The sequence below is a fragment of the Oncorhynchus nerka genome, linkage group LG15, assembly GCF_034236695.1.
Source record: "Oncorhynchus nerka isolate Pitt River linkage group LG15, Oner_Uvic_2.0, whole genome shotgun sequence".
Taxonomy (NCBI): Eukaryota; Metazoa; Chordata; class Actinopteri; order Salmoniformes; family Salmonidae; genus Oncorhynchus; species Oncorhynchus nerka.
Window position 1 is genome coordinate 904,906 of NC_088410.1, and position 14,139 is coordinate 919,044.

Consider the following 14,139-nt stretch of genomic DNA (forward strand, 5'->3'; position numbering starts at 1 on the left):
ACCCTCATATAGAACTATCATTATATAGAACTATCATTATATAGAACTATCATTATATAGAACTATCATTATATAGAACTACCATTATATAGAACTATCATTATATAGAACTACCCTCATATAGAACTATCATTATATAGAACTATCATTATATAGAACTACCCTCATATAGAACTATCATTATATAGAACTACCCTCATATAGAACTATCATTATATAGAACTATCATTATATAGAACTACCATTATATAGAACTATCATTATATAGAACTACCCTCATATAGAACTATCATTATATAGAACTATCATTATATAGAACTACCATTATATAGAACTATCATTATATAGAACTACCCTTATATAGAACTATCATTATATAGAACTATCATTATATAGAACTACCCTCATATAGAACTACCATTATATAGAACTATCATTATATAGAACTACCCTCATATAGAACTATCATTATATAGAACTATCATTATATAGAACTATCATTATATAGAACTACCATTATATAGAACTATCATTATATAGAACTACCCTCATATAGAACTATCATTATATAGAACTACCATTATATAGAACTATCATTATATAGAACTACCCTCATATAGAACTACCCTCATATAGAACTATCATTATAGAATATCATTATATAGAACTATCATTATATAGAACTACCATTATATAGAACTATCATTATATAGAACTACCCTCATATAGAACTATCATTATATAGAACTATCATTATATAGAACTATCATATAGAACTATCATTATATAGAACTACCATTATATAGAACTACCCTCATATAGAACTATCATTATATAGAACCATCATATAGAACTATCATTATATAGAACTACCTTATATAGAACTATCATTATATAGAACTACCATTATATAGAACTATCATTATATAGAACTACCATCATATAGAACTACCCTCATATAGAACTATCATTATATAGAACTTATATAGAACTATCATTATATAGAACTATCATTATATAGAACTACCCTCATTACTATAGAGAACTATCATTATATAGAACTACCCTCATATAGAACTACCATTATATAGAACTACCATTATATAGAACTATCATTATATAGAACTACCCTCATATAGAACTATCATTATATAGAACTACCCTCATATAGAACTACCCTCATATAGAACTATCATTATATAGAACTACCATTATATAGAACTATCATTATATAGAACTATCATTATATAGAACTACCCTCATATAGAACTACCCTCATATTATTATATAGAACTACCATTATATAGAACTATCATTATATAGAACTATCATTATATAGAACTACCCTCATATAGAACTACCCTTATATAGAACTATCATTATATAGAACTACCATTATATAGAACTATCATTATATAGAACTATCATTATATAGAACTACCCTCATATAGAACTATATTATATAGAACTATCATTATATAGAACTATCATTATATAGAACTATCATTATATAGAACTACCATTATATAGAACTACCCTCACTTATTATATAGAACTACCCTCATATAGAACTACCCTCATATAGAACTACCATTATATAGAACTACCATTATATAGAACTATCATTATATAGAACTATCATTATATAGAACTATCATTATATAGAACTATCATTATATAGAACTATCATTATATAGAACTACCTCATTATATAGAACTATCATTATATAGAACTATCATTATAGAACTATCATTATATAGAACTACCTCATATAGAACTACCCTCATATAGAACTACCATTATATAGAACTATCATTATATAGAACTATCATTATATAGAACTACCCTCATATAGAACTATCATTATATAGAACTATCATTATATAGAACTACCCTCATATAGAACTATCATTATATAGAACTACCCTCATATAGAACTATCATTATATAGAACTACCCTCATATAGAACTATCATTATATAGAACTATCATTATATAGAACTGCCCATTATATAGAACTATCATTATATAGAACTACCATTATATAGAACTATCATTATATAGAACTATCATTATATAGAACTACCCTCATATAGAACTACCATTATATAGAACTACCCTCATATAGAACTATCATTATATAGAACTATCATTATATAGAACTATCATTATATAGAACTACCCTCATATAGAACTATCATTATATAGAACTATCATTATATAGAACTACCATTATATAGAACTATCATTATATAGAACTACCCTATAGGAACTATCATTATATAGAACTACCCTCATATAGAACTATCATTATATAGAACTATCATTATATAGAACTACCCTCATATAGAACTACCCTCATATAGAACTACCCTCATATAGAACTATCATTATATAGAACTACCCTTATATAGAACTATCATTATATAGAACTACCATTATATAGAACTATCATTATATAGAACTACCCTCATATAGAACTATCATTATATAGAACTACCCTCATATAGAACTATCATTATATAGAACTATCATTATATAGAACTACCATTATATAGAACTATCATTATATAGAACTACCCTCATATAGAACTATCATTATATAGAACTATCATTATATAGAACTACCATTATATAGAACTATCATTATATAGAACTACCCTTATATAGAACTATCATTATATAGAACTACCCTCATATAGAACTATCATTATATAGAACTATCATTATATAGAACTACCATTATATAGAACTATCATTATATAGAACTACCCTCATATAGAACTATCATTATATAGAACTATCATTATATAGAACTATCATTATATAGAACTACCATTATATAGAACTATCATTATATAGAACTACCATTATATAGAACTATCATTATATAGAACTATCATTATATAGAACTATCATTATATAGAACTACCTCATATAGAACTACCTTATATAGAACTACCCTCATATAGAACTACCATTATATAGAACTATCATTATATAGAACTATCATTATATAGAACTACCCTATATAGAACTATCATTATATAGAACTACCATTATATAGAACTACCATTATATAGAACTATCATTATATAGAACTACCATTATATAGAACTACCATTATATAGAACTATCATTATATAGAACTACCCTCATATAGAACTATCATTATATAGAACTATCATTATATAGAACTACCCTCATATAGAACTATCATTATATAGAACTACCATTATATAGAACTATCATTATATAGAACTACCATTATATAGAACTATCATTATATAGAACTACCCTCATATAGAACTATCATCATATAGAACTATCATTATATAGAACTACCATTATATAGAACTATCATTATATAGAACTACCCTCATATAGAACTATCATTATATAGAACTATCATTATATAGAACTACCATTATATAGAACTATCATTATATAGAACTACCATTATATAGAACTATCATTATATAGAACTACCCTCATATAGAACTACCATTATATAGAACTATCATTATATAGAACTACCCTCATATAGAACTATCATTATATAGAACTATCATTATATAGAACTACCATTATATAGAACTATCATTATATAGAACTATCATTATATAGAACTATCATTATATAGAACTACCCTCATATAGAACTATCATTATATAGAACTATCATTATATAGAACTACCATTATATAGAACTATCATTATATAGAACTACCCTCATATAGAACTATCATTATATAGAACTATCATTATATAGAACTACCATTATATAGAACTATCATTATATAGAACTATCATTATATAGAACTATCATTATATAGAACTATCATTATATAGAACTACCCTCATATAGAACTATCATTATATAGAACTATCATTATATAGAACTACCATTATATAGAACTATCATTATATAGAACTACCCTCATATAGAACTATCATTATATAGAACTATCATTATATAGAAACCCTCTATCATTATATAGAACTAGAACCATTATATAGAACTATCATTATATAGAACTACCCTCATATAGAACTATCATTATATAGAACTAGCATTATATAGAACTATCATTATATAGAACTACCATTATATAGAACTATCATTATATAGAACTATCATTCATATAGAACTATCATTATATAGAACTACCATTATATAGAACTATCATTATATAGAACTACTCATTATAGGAAACATTATATAGAACTATCATTATATAGAACTACCCTCATATAGAACCTCATATAGAACTACCATTATATAGAACTACCATTATATAGAACTATCATCATATAGAACTATCATATAGAACTATCATTATATAGAACTACCATTATATAGAACTATCATTATATAGAACTATCATTATATAGAACTATCATTATATAGAACTATCATTATATAGAACTACCCTCATATAGAACTACCATTATATAGAACTACCCTCATATAGAACTACCATTATATAGAACTATCATTATATAGAACTACCCTCATATAGAACTATCATTATAAGAACTTACGCCATTATATAGAACTACCCTCATATAGAACTATCATTATATAGAACTACCCTCATATAGAACTATCATTATATAGAACTATCATTATATAGAACTACCCTCATATAGAACTATCATTATATAGAACTACCATTATATAGAACTATCATTATATAGAACTACCTCATATAGAACTACCTTATATAGAACTATCATTATATAGAACTATCATTATATAGAACTATCATTATATAGAACTACCCCTCATAGAACTACCCTCATATAGAACTACCATCATATAGAACTACCCTCTCATATAGAACTATCATTATATAGAACTACCCTCATATAGAACTACCATTATATAGAACTATCATTATATAGAACTATCATTATATAGAACTATCATTATATAGAACTACCCTCATATAGAACTATCATCATATAGAACTATCATTATATAGAACTACCATTATATAGAACTATCATTATATAGAACTATCATTATATAGAACTACCCTCATATAGAACTACCCTCATATAGAACTATATAGAACTATCATTATATAGAACTACCATTATATAGAACTATCATTATATAGAACTATCATTATATATATATAGAACTACCCTCATATAGAACTACCATTATATAGAACTATCATTATATAGCATTAATAGAACTACCCTCATATAGAACTATCATTATATAGAACTACCTCATATAGAACTACCATTATATATAACTATCATTATATAGAACTATCATTATATAGAACTACCCTCATATAGAACTACCCTCATATAGAACTACCATTATATAGAACTATCATTATATAGAACTATCATTATATAGAACTACCCTTATATAGAACTATCATTATATAGAACTACCCTCATATAGAACTACCATTATATAGAACTATCCTCATATAGAACTCATAGACAGACTCACCAGAGACAGACTCCCCACCAGTCAGACAGAGAGACAGACTCCCCACTCCAGTCAGACAGAGAGACAGACTCACCAGTCAGACAGAGACAGACTCCCACCAGTCAGACAGAGAGACAGACTCACCAGTCAGACAGAGATACAGACTCACCAGTCAGACAGAGATACAGACTCCCCACCAGTCAGACAGAGAGACAGACTCCTCACCAGCCAGACAGAGAGACAGACTCCCCACCAGTCAGACAGAGAGACAGACTCCCCACCAGTCAGACAGAGAGACAGACTCCCCACCAGTCAGACAGAGACAGACTCCCCACCAGTCAGACAGAGAGACAGACTCACACCAGTCAGACAGAGAGACAGACTCCCCACCAGTCAGACAGAGAGACAGACTCCTCACCAGTCAGACAGAGAGACAGACTCCCCACCAGTCAGACAGAGAGACAGACTCACCAGCCAGACAGAGAGACAGACTCACCAGTCAGACAGAGAGACAGACTCACCAGTCAGACAGAGAGACAGACCTACTCAGTCAGACAGAGAGATAGACTCACCAGTCAGACAGAGAGACAGACTCACCAGTCAGACAGACTCCCCACTCAGTCAGACAGAGAGACAGACTCACCAGTCAGACAGAGAGACAGACTCACCAGTCAGACAGAGAGACAGACTCACCAGTCAGACAGAGAGACATGACTCACCAGTCAGACAGAGAGACAGACTCACCAGTCAGACAGAGAGACAGACTCACCGGCCAGACAGAGAGACAGACTCACCAGCCAGACACAGAGACAGACTCACCAGCCAGACAGAGAGACAGACTCACCGGTCTAGCAGTGTTTTCTGTAGCGTCCGACACGCCAGAGTTCCGCCCAGAACATGTGACACCATGACGTCACGGCAACACTCCATGAAGGTAACCACGGCAGCGGGGTGTGGAAGGTTCCGTTCCATGAGATGAGACAGAGGCTATGGAGACGAGAACAGCATGACAACGCCTCCCAGAATGCACCGTTACACCAGGTAGGGCTGCCCAACCTACCCACACATTATATACAGTACCAGTCAAAAAGTTTGACACACCTACTCATTCCAGGGTTTTATTTATTTTTACTATTTTATACATTGTAGAATAATAGTGAAGACATCAACATATGAAATAACACATATGGAATCATGTAGTAACCAAAAAGTGTTAAACAAATCAACAGCGGAGTCAATCACCACCTTCCGGAGACACCTGAAACCCCACCTCTTTAAGGAATACCTAGGATAGGATAAAGTAATCCTTCTCACCCCCCTTAAAAAGACCTAGATGCACTACTGTTCCACTGGATGTCATAAGGTGAAAGCACCAATTTGTAAGTCGCTCTGGATAAGAGCGTCTGCTAAATGACTTAAAAATGTAAATGTAAATAATGTATAATAATGTATAATATATAATGTATTAGTATATAATGTATTTGTATATAATGTAAATATAATGTATAATATATAATGTATTAGTATATAATGTAAATATAATGTATTAGTATATAATACTAAATATAATGTATAATATATAATGTAAATATAATGTATAATATATATAATATATAATGTAAATATAATATATATAATATATAATGTAAATATAATGTATAATATATATAATATATAATGTAAATATAATGTATAATATATATAATATATAATGTAATGTATAATGTATAATATATAATGTATTAGTATATAATGTAAATATAATGTATTAGTATATAATGTAAATATAATGTATTAATATATAATGTATTAGTATATAATGTAAATATAATGTATTAGTATATAATGTATTAATATATAATGTATTAGTATATAATGTATAATATATATAATATATAATGTAAATATAATGTATTAATATATAATGTAAATATAATGTATAATATATAATGTAAATATAATGTATAATATATATAGTATATAATGTAAATATAATGTATAATATATATAATATATAATGTATTAGTATATAATGTAAATATAATGTATTAGTATATAATGTAAATATAATGTATAATATATATAATATATAATGTAAATATAATGTATAATATATATAATATATAATGTAAATATAATGTATTAGTATATAATGTATTAGTATATAATGGTGCAGTTCCTCAGTGTATGTAGTCTCACCGTAGCTGGGTGCAGTTCCTCAGTGTGTATGTAGTCTCACCGTAGCTGGGTGCAGTTCCTCAGTGTGTGTATGTAGTCTCACCGTAGCTGGGTGCAGTTCCTCAGTGTGTATGTAGTCTCACCGTAGCTGGGTGCAGTTCTCAGTGTGTGTATGTAGTCTCACCTCGTAGCTGGGTGCAGTTCCTCAGTGTGTGTATGTAGTCTCACTGTAGCTGTGTGAGCTGGGTGCAGTTCCTCAGTGTGTGTATGTATCTCCCACCCGTAGCTGGGTAAGCTGGGTGCAGTTCCTCAGTGTGTATGTAGTCTCACCTAGCTGTGTGCAGTTCCTCAGTGTGTATGTAGTCTCACCGTAAAGGGGTGCAGTTCCTCAGTGTGTGTATGTAGTCTCACCCCGTAGCTGTGTGAGCTGGGTGCAGTTCCTCAGTGTGTATATAGTCTCACCGTAGCTGTGTGAGCTGGGTGCAATTCCTCAGTGTATGTAGTCTCACCGTAGCTGTGTGAGCTGGGTGCAGTTCTCAGTGTGTGTATGTAGTCTCACCGTAGCTGGGTGCAGTTCCTCAGTGTGTATGTAGTCTCACCGTAGCTGTGTGCAGTTCCTCAGTGTGTGTATGTAGTCTCACCGTAGCTGGGTGCAGTTCCTCAGTGTGTATGTAGTCTCACCGTAGCTGTGTGAGCTGGGTGCAGTTCCTCAGTGTGTGTATGTAGTCTCACCATGCTGGGTGAGCTGGGTGCAGTTCCTCAGTGTGTATGTAGTCTCACCGTAGCTGTGTGAGCTGGGTGCAGTTCCTCAGTGTGTGTATGTAGTCTCACCGTAGCTGGGTGCAGTTCCTCAGTGTGTATGTAGTCTCACCGTAGCTGGGTGCAGTTCCTCAGTGTGTGTATGTAGTCCTCACCGTAAAGGTGCAGTTCCTCAGTGTGTGTATGTAGTCCACCGTAGCTGTGTGAGCTGGGTGCAGTTCCCTCAGTGTGTATATAGTCTCACCGTAGCTGTGTGAGCTGGGCAGTTCCTCAGTGTATGTAGTCTCACCGTAGCTGTGTGAGCTGGGTGCAGTTCCTCAGTGTGTGTATGTAGTCTCACCGTAGCTGGGTGCAGTTCCCTCAGTGTGTATGTAGTCTCACCGTAGCTGTGTGCAGTTCCTCAGTGTGTGTATGTAGTCTCATCGTAGCTGGGTGCAGTTCCTCAGTGTGTATGTAGTCTCACCGTAGCTGTGTGAGCTGGGTGCAGTTCCTCAGTGTGTGTATGTAGTCTCACCGTATGGGTGAGCTGGGTGCAGTTCCTCAGTGTGTATGTAGTCTCACCGTAGCTGTGTGAGCTGGGTGCAGTTCCTCAGTGTGTATGTAGTCTCACCGTAGCTGGGTGCAGTTCCTCAGTGTGTATGTAGTCTCACCGTAGCTGGGTGCAGTTCCTCAGTGTGTATGTAGTCTCACCGTAGCTGGGGTGCAGTTCCTCAGTGTGTGTGTATAGTCTCACCGTAGGTGTGTGAGCTGGGTGCAGTTCCTCAGTGTGTATATAGTCTCACCGTAGCTGTGTGAGCTGGGTGCAGTTCCTCAGTGTGTGTATGTAGTCTCACCGTAGCTGGGTGCAGTTCCTCAGTGTGTATATAGTCTCACCGTAGCTGGGTGCAGTTCCTCAGTGTGTAGTCTCACCGTAGCGTGTGAGCTGGGTGCAGTTCCTCAGTGTGTGTATGTAGTCTCACCCGTAGCTGTGTGAGCTGGGCAGTTCCTCAGTGTGTGTATGTAGTCTCACCGTAGCTGTGTGAGCTGGGTGCAGTTCTCAGTGTGTATGTAGTCTCACCCAGCTGTAAGCTGGGTGCAGTTCCTCAGTGTATGTGTATGTAGTGTGCAGTTCCTCAGTGTGTGTAGCTGTCTCACCGTAGCTGGGCAGTTCCTCAGTGTGTATGTAGTCTCACCGTAGCTGTGTGAGCTGGGTGCAGTTCCTCAGTGTGTATATAGTCTCACCGTAGCTGTGTGAGCTGGGTGCAATTCCTCAGTGTGTATGTAGTCTCACCGTAGCTGTGTGAGCTGGGTGCAGTTCCTCAGTGTGTGTATGTAGTCTCACCGTAGCTGTGCAGTTCCTCCCAGTGTGTATGTAGTCTCACCGTAGCTGTGTGCAGTTCCTCAGTGTGTGTATGTAGTCTCACCTGGGTGCAGTTCCTCAGTGTGTATGTAGTCTCACCGTAGCTGTGTGAGCTGGGTGCAGTTCCTCAGTGTGTATGTAGTCTCACCGTAGCTGGGTGAGCTGGGTGCAGGTCCCTCAGTGTATGTGGTAGCTGAGCTGGGCAGTTCCTCAGTGTGTATGTAGTCTCACCGTAGCTGGGTGCAGTTCCTCAGTGTGTGTATGTAGTCTCACCGTAGCTGGGTGCAGTTCCTCAGTGTGTATATAGTCTCACCGTAGCTGTGTGAGCTGGGTGCAGTCTCAGTGTGTATGTAGTCTCACCGTATCTGTGTGAGCTGGGTGCAGTTCCTCGGTGTGTGTAGTCTCGTAGCTGGGTGCAGTTCCTCAGTGTGTGTATGTGCAGTTCTCACGTAGCGTGCAGTTCCTCAGTGTGTGTATGAGCTGGGTGCAGTTCCTCAGTGTGTATGTAGTCCCACCGTAGCTGTGTGAGCTGGGTGCAGTTCCTCAGTGTGTATGTAGTCTCACCGTAGCTGGGTGAGCTGGGGTGCAGTTCCTCAGTGTGTATGTAGTCTCACCGTAGCTGTGTGAGCTGGGTGCAGCCCTCAGTGTGTATGTAGTCTCACCGTAGCTGGGTGCAGTTCCTCAGTGTGTATGTAGTCTGTAGCTGGGTGCAGTTCCTCAGTGTATGTAGTCTCACCGTAGCTGGGTGCAGTTCCTCAGTGTGTATGTAGTCTCACCGTAGCTGAGCTGGGTGCAGTCCTCAGTGTGTATATAGTCTCACGTAGCTGTGTGAGCTGGGTGCAGTTCCTCAGTGTGTGTATGTAGTCTCACCGTAGCTGGGTGCAGTTCCTCAGTGTGTATATAGTCTCACCGTAGCTGGGTGCAGTTCCTCAGTGTGTGTGTAGTCTCACCGCAGCTGGTGAGCAGTTCCTCAGTGTGTGTATGTAGTCTCACCGTAGCTGTGTGAGCTGGGTGCAGTTCCTCAGTGTGTATGTAGTCTCACCGCAGCTCAGTGTGTGTGTAGTCTCACCGTAGCTGGGTGCAGTTCCTCAGTGTGTGTATGTAGTCTCACCGTAGCTGGGTGCAGTTCTCAGTGTGTATGTAGTCTCACCGTAGCTGTGTGAGCTGGGTGCAGTTCCTCAGTGTGTGTAGTCTCACCGTAGCTGTGTGTGAGCTGGGTGCAGTTCCTCCAGTGTGTGTGTAGTCTCACCGTAGCTGTGTGAGCTGGGTGCAGTTCCTCAGTGTGTATGTAGTCTCACTGTAGCTGGAGTGCAGTTTCTCAGTGTGTATGTAGTCTCACCGTAGCTGTGTGAGCTGGTGCAGTTCCTCAGTGTGTATGTAGTCTCACCGTAGCTGTGTGAGCTGGGTGCAGTTCCTCAGTGTGTATGTGGTCTCACCGTAGCTGTGTGAGCTGGGTGCAGTTCCTCAGTGTATATAGTCTCACCGTAGCTGTGTGAGCTGGGTGCAGTTCCTCAGTGTGTATATAGTCTCACCGTAGCTGTGGTGAGCTGGGTGCAGTTCCTCAGTGTGTATGTAGTCTCACCGTAGCTGGGTGCAGTTCTCAGTGTGTGTATGTAGTCTCACCGTAGCTGTGTGAGCTGGGTGCAGTTCTCAGTGTGTGTATGTAGTCTCACCGTAGCTGGGTGAGCTGGGTGCAGTTCCTCAGTGTGTATGTAGTCTCACCGTAGCTGGTGAGCTGGGTGCAGTTCCTCAGTGTATGTAGTCTCACCGTAGCTGTGTGAGCTGGGAGCAGTTCCTCAGTGTGTATGTAGTCTCACCGTAGCTGGGTGCAGTTCCTCAGTGTGTATGTAGTCTCACCGTAGCTGGGTGCAGTTTCCTCAGTGTGTGTGTAGTCTCACCGTAGCTGGGTGCAGTTCCTCAGTGTGTATGTAGTCTCACCGTAGCTGTGTGAGCTGGGTGCAGTTCACTCAGTGTGTGTATGTAGTCTCACAGCTGGGTGAGCTGGGTGCAGTTCCTCAGTGTGTATGTAGTCTCACCGTAGCTGTGTGAGCTGGGTGAGTTCCTCAGTGTGTATGTAGTCTCACCCCGTGGCTGGGTGCAGTTCCTCAGTGTGTATGTAGTCTCACCGTAGCTGGGTGCAGTTCCTCAGTGTGTGTATGTAGTCTCTCACCGTAGCTGGGTGCAGTTCCTCAGTGTGTGTATGTAGTCTCACCGCAGCTGGGTGCAGTTCCTCAGTGTGCATGTAGTCTCACCGTAGCTGTGTGAGCTGGGTGCAGTTCCTCAGTGTGTGTATGTAGTCTCACCGTAGCTGTGTGAGCTGGGTGCAATTCCTCAGTGTGTATGTAGTCTCACCGTAGCTGTGTGGAGCTGGGTGCAATTCCTCAGTGTATGTAGTCTCACCGTAGCTGTGTGAGCTGGGTGCAGTTCCTCAGTGTGTGGTCTCACCGTAGCGTGAGCTGGGTGCAATTCCTCAGTGTATGTAGTCTCACCGTAGCTGGGTGCAGTTCCTCAGTGTGTATGTAGTCTCACCGTAGCTGGGTGCAGTTCCTCAGTGTGTGTATGTAGTCTCACCGTAGCTGTGTGAGCTGGGTGCAGTTCCTCAGTGTGTCCAGCAGGGTGGCGCTATAGTTCCAGGTCTTTAGGACCCCAGGTTGGCCAGAGATAATGCCCGCAGGTCCCGGCAGTGCTCAGCCACCTGTACCAGCCCAGTCCCCTTCAGGACCCCGGCAGCCCCGCCAGCGTCAGCCTCCGCAGCCCCGGAACCCCCGGGAGAGCCGCGACGTGCGCGTCCCCACCCAGCGAGCGTTCGTTACACGCCCTCTGATCCACACACACCCTGGCACAGGACTCGAGACGCGGCAGGGCGGAGATGAAGCCCGGCCCTGTTATCTCCAGAACCTCCAGACAGGGGCAGCCGGCCAACAGGGTACCCAGCCCAGAGGTGCCCTCCTGGGGGAAGAGTCCCGGAGCCCGGCCTGTAGGTCTGGAGCCCCACGCGAGGCTTCCTGCCTCAGTCCCAGCAGCAGAGAGGAAGGGGAAGGGACGAGGACGGTGTGTGAGGGTGTGAACCGTCCGACAGAGCACGCTGGCAGCGCCAGAGACCGGAGGTGTGCGAGTTTGGACAGGCTGGTACACAGGTGTGTGTCGGCCTCCAGCCCAGGTGTGTGCGCGTTGTCATGGTGATAGTGCGTGTGTAACAGGTTGAGGTGTGACAGATTGGGACAGCAAATAACCAGCCGGCTCATCGCCCGGCAACAAAGCTCCTCCTCTCCCCGCGCTCTACTGCACTCTGGATAATTGGAGGTGTGGCCTATACCACTAAAGATTCAGGCTGACCAACGCGTCGAGTCTCTCACTCAGTGCCAGTCAGCGATTGGATGACAGTTTGTCGTGAGCATTAGGGCAGGAGAGTTCAGGTGCTTGGGAGCGTTGCTAAGAAGGACCCGTCCTAGTGACGTGGCCCAACCAGGAGCGAGGCAACTGCAGGGCTTCCAGGTAGCCATGCTGAACGAGGCTATGGGCCAATGAGGACGCAGCAGGCCAGTGGGCGGGGTTCGGACCAGGAACTGAAACCAGGAAGGAACGGAGACGCTCCGGAACCGAACACTGAACACAGCGAGGTAGAGGAGGAGTAGAGTCTGGTTTCACCTACACACACACACACACACACATTATAAACACACACACACACACATTATAAACACAACACACACACACACACACATTATAAAAACACACACACACACACACATTATAAACACACACACACACACACACACACACAATAAACACACACACACACATTATAAACACACACACACATTATAAACACACACACATTATAAACACACACACACACATTATAAACACACACATTATAAACACACACACACATTATAAACACACACACACATTATAAACACACACACACACACATTATAAAAACACACACACACACTATAAACACACACACACATTATAAACACACACACATTATAAACACACACACACACACATTATAAACACACACACACACACATTATAAACACACACACACACACATTATAAAACACACACACACACACACATTATAAACACACACACATTATAAACACACACACACATTATAAACACACACACACATTATAAACACACACACACTATAAACACACACACATTATAAAAACACACACACACATTATAAACACACACACACTATAAACACACACACACACAAATAAACACACACACACACATTATAAACACACACACACACACACACACACATTATAAACACACACACATTATAACACACACACACACATTATAAACACACACACACACACACATTATAAACACACACACATTATAAACACACACACACATTATAAACACACACACACAC

The 14,139-nt window shown here is 39.0% G+C and overlaps 1 pseudogene; it reads right to left on the bottom strand.

Moving 5' to 3' along the window:
• LOC135559938 (F-box/LRR-repeat protein 18-like) overlaps positions 1-14,139 on the bottom strand; it is a 63,742-nt pseudogene that overhangs the window by 16,631 nt on the left and 32,972 nt on the right.